Genomic DNA, 4,762 nt, shown 5'->3' with positions numbered 1-4,762 from the left:
CGACCACAGTATATTTTATATAAATTGTTCTCACTGTACATTATTTGTCACTTCTCTTGCGCCGCCGTCGCTGTTTTTCACAATTGTCACTTGTGTCGCCACTTTCACCTTCACATCCAGCACCAAGTGCAATTTGGGTTGTTATTGTGTTTTTTCAAATATGCATTTCTACAGTGCTGATACAACTGTAAAATTACTTTCTCGTGTTTCCACGAATGACGCTTAAATGATGTTTTGACTTAAATACATTCTTTAAAATTCTTCAAAGAGTCTTCCTTTTTCCTTCCGGTCTGATGTCTTGGACATACAATTTTAATTGTCTAGCGTAATAATACCTGTTGAGAATTGTTGCTCTTTCTTACATACCTACCCACCTCTCAACGTGGTATATGGGTTATACTCCTGTTGTTATATACAAGATTGTGAGCAGCTGCATAGCTGCGAGAGTTGATTCCTACTTGGATCTTACTTTCGGACAAATTTATTTTGTCTTTTCTCTTCTGCCAATTTTTTGGCATTTAGAATGTCAAGGGAGACTCTGACATACACAGAAGACTACATCGAGCGTCTACTTGGGGGCCCTTCTCTCCTTTCTGGCCCTCCAGTCAACACTACCTCAGCCACAACCACCCCTCCCAATTCCTCCCGTATCCTGTTAGACAAACTTGAAAAACTCAAGAAAAAACAAATCAGAACTGATCTTCACGCCCGTATGCTCACAGAATACCTTAAAACAGGTGTGATCCCAGTTGGTCTGCAAATCAGAAATATCCCAGCCATATTTGTAAATGACCCAAAATTCCGTACTGGCTTCAGCCATCTAGCTACCACCTGCTCACGCCACTGGATGGTGCTAGGCATCGACACAGCCATTGAACATAGCCGCAAAGAATTAGAAGAAATTGCAGAATTGGAACAATTAATACTAGCTGATTCATCTCTCACAGATGCAAAAAACCTCCTAGAAAAAATCAACCTTACTATCGCCACTTTCAACACCTTTGAACTCAACAAAAAAGTTACAAAGATTGAGAAAGATATAAAATTCTACAACGTTGAAAAAACATACCCATATCTACGCGACGAATTCTTCAACACTCCTTACATCCCTCCCAGGACTCGCAATTGGGGTCGATACCGTAATAACCAACAGATTACCTTCTCTAACTCCTCCAATAGCTCACTAGAAGAATCAGACCCGGGTGAGGGTCCCAGCTCTTCAACGACTACCAACAGACCCCCACCACTTTTACCACAAGGTTTTTTAGGACGCGGCCGCAGTCAGGGCCGTCCACCTTCCCGACCACGGGGCAACCGTCGATACCAACCTCCATTCTCAGGAGAAAGACAAACACGCAACAGGTACTACCAATGGTGAACAACCAAGTTACTGTACAAACACCTGCCCGGGCCTCCTTGGACCCCACATCCATACCCATCTTCAATCTCTCTAACCACATCCTGTCGCACGAAGAGACCACCCTTCTAAGTCGAGGCCTGAGTTTCGTGCCCACCGAACGCACCAATTTCTTGGATCTACAATCGAGTCTATTACTATTCTTCAGAAGAATCAGACTCAAACAATTTTTCTCTGATAAACCGCAAACCCCTGCTCCTACCACACCCCGCTTTCACCCTCCATCCTCTTTCAATCCCCCTTCCTCCTGCATGCCTCCTGAAATCCTTACGTTTGAACGAGCTGTTCTTCGTGAAATCATGACCCTCCAACGTAGCTTCGAATTTGTTCCTTACAACCTACCATTGGCAGAAAAACAAGCTCTTCTCAACTTAAAGAAACAAACCGATCTTATAATCAAACCAGCAGACAAAGGTGGAGGTATCGTTGTCATGAACACTGAAAAATATGACACTGAAATCAAAAGACAACTTTCTAATACCCTTCATTACCGACCCCTCACCAAGGACCCCTTACCAGACCTGCGTAACAAAATCAATGTCCTCACGGAACAAGCCAAATCACAGAATATTATCTCCCAGAAAGAGTACCTGTTTCTCAACAATCCCAACCCCAGGACGCCAGTCTTGTACATCCTTCCCAAGATCCATAAAGACAATATCAACCCACCAGGCCGTCCCATCGTCTCGGGTTGTGGCTCCATTCTCGAACCCTTGGGTAAATACATTGACGCCATTATAAAAGAATTTGTCCCATCAACCGAAACATACATTAAAGACACCATGGACCTCATTTGCACCATAGAGGACCGGCCTTTTGACACCAAAACTGACCTGATGGTGGGATTAGACATTGAATCTCTCTATACTAACATTCCCCACAAAGAGGGACTACAGGTCATCAAAACTTTACTTGAATCCAGACCAAGACCCACCTTAATTCCTACGGAATTCATCATGGATCTACTTCAAGTGGCTTTAGAAAATAACTATTTTCTGTATCGTGATACATTCTACCTCCAAATTAAGGGAGTTTCTATGGGTGCTTGTTTTGCTCCTAATTTTGCCATCCTGTTCGTCCACAATCTGGAAATGACCCTCATTCTCAACACAAAAAACCCATTTATCACCCAAATTAGCCTATGGCGTCGCTACATTGATGATGTCCTCCTCCTCTGGAAAGGTTCAACCCAGACTCTTGAGAACTTTGTTCAATGGCTAAATCATTCTCAGGCCCATCTCACATTCACCCATGAGTCCAAATCCAATGACCTGCCCTTCTTGGATGTCCTAATACACGCGGAAGATGACAAAATTGGCACAAGTCTATACAGGAAACCGACTGAAAGAAATACTTTACTTCAATATTCCAGCTATCATCCCCGCAGTCTCCGAGATGGCCTCCCATATGGGCAATTCCTACGGATCCGCCGGAACTGTAAGTGGCGCAAAGATTACTTCAGAGAATCAGACATTCTCATCCAGAAACTTCTCGATAGGGGTTACCCTAAACGCCTCGTTACCAGAGCCCGCAAGAGAGCTTGGTACTGCCACCGAGAACATTTACTCATGCCACAACCCAAAAAAACTATGACGAGGATTCCATTTGTCTCTAAGTTCAGTCCCTGCAGTAACGAAGTCAATAAGATCATCAAGCGTAATTGGAAGTTACTTCAACCCTTTGAAACCTTTGACCAACCTCCACTGTTTTCATACCAACGAGGGAGTAATTTGGCTACCCATCTGGTACATGCTATTACATGGCCCACTACAGACCCCAAAATAAACACCATCTCGTCCATGTGGGGCCTACCTCCTGCCATCGGACACTATAAATGTTCGTCTTGCAGTGTCTGCGACCTTACAGTCAATACTAAAGAGTTTAAAACCGACAATCTCACCTACAAACTCAAAGCATTCACCAACTGCAAATCTCAAAATGTGATTTATGCCATCCGCTGCCCTTGCAACCTCATTTATATCGGACAAACCACCCAAATGGTCAAACAAAGGATTATCCAACACAAAAGTAGAATCCACTGCAAGGTCCTTACTGCGCCCCTGGTTGCACATTACATTCTCAAAAACCACTGCGAGACTGATATGATTTGGCAAGTAATAGAGCAACCCACACTACCGCTGAGAGGGGGCGACATCAAAGCACTCCTCAATAAATGCGAATGTAAATGGATTTCCACTTGTAACTCAGTCCATGCTGGCCTGAACACACTTGATGAATGGAATAGCACCATTCTACTCTGAACCTTGTCCTGACCCTTCGCACCCCTGTGACTAACTTCCATAACTGAGATATTGTGTTCATTGTTGTTTTTTTCCCCCCCTTCTTCCACCCGTTCCTTTCCCCCTTTTCCCCCCCCCCCCTCCTCTTTCCTTTTTTCTCCTCCCTTTACTAATCACAATGTAGAATTACTCTCATTAATATAGTGCATTGTGTTATAAAATTATTGTCTCCAAATGTATTATCATCTCCAAATGTTTTTTACACATGATCTATCTTTCTACCTTAGTCTGTCTTCTCTGAGTTGTACCTTTTCTTCCCGCGCGCCCCTCTTCCCTTTTTCCGCTCTCTAGTCTTCCACCGGGCTAACTCAGCCAGTAAGCCCCGCCCCCTAGTCGCGCTCACGTGATCCCACCGGCTTTGACTTCAACACTTCCCCGCTAAGGCCTCCTCATTCGAATTGCCACACGAAGACAAGCTGCACCCCCGATATGCTCCGGATTCATTCCGCATTTCCAGTAAGTGCTTCGTTACTTGTGGATGGCCTCCAATTTGGTTCACCACTTCCTGTCCCTGGATCGCTTCTCATTGGCCTTTGTATTTAGGAGTACCCCTGACGGGACCTGGCTAATCCCCGAAGATCCCTTGACCGCCCGGCGACGTTCATCCACAGACGCGCCCCGCGTCTCTAGATTAACTTGACGACCACCACCAGGTAACCCTCACTCCGGTCCGCTTGAACCTCGTCCCCCGTTCATCCTTCCTTCACCCTAACCTTATCCTCTGTCCCCCTTTAATTGCAGCACACAACGCTCTCCTTCTGATGCGGACCCTCCTACGTTATTGTCCGACGCCCCCTCAGGTTAATTCATTACTTCCTTACTCCACCACGCCCTTTCCTCTTTTTCTCCCTTTTACCTCGCTTTTTTCAAATACAACTCGCCTTGCACTCGGGCCCACTGTGGTCCTTTCCCTCTTCTCATACCTTCCCCCTCTCTGTCCTTACGTCCTCCTGTTCTTGCCCCCTGTACAGCACCGTTTGTAAATCAAACAACCCGGTCCTGAAGATGATCCTAACCTAGAGGATCGAAACGCCGTCGACCGTTC

The sequence above is a fragment of the Triturus cristatus genome, chromosome 1_2 (assembly GCF_964204655.1).
Source record: "Triturus cristatus chromosome 1_2, aTriCri1.1, whole genome shotgun sequence".
In the NCBI taxonomy this organism is placed as follows: Eukaryota; Metazoa; Chordata; class Amphibia; order Caudata; family Salamandridae; genus Triturus; species Triturus cristatus.
Note: the sequence above shows the minus strand (reverse complement) of the source record.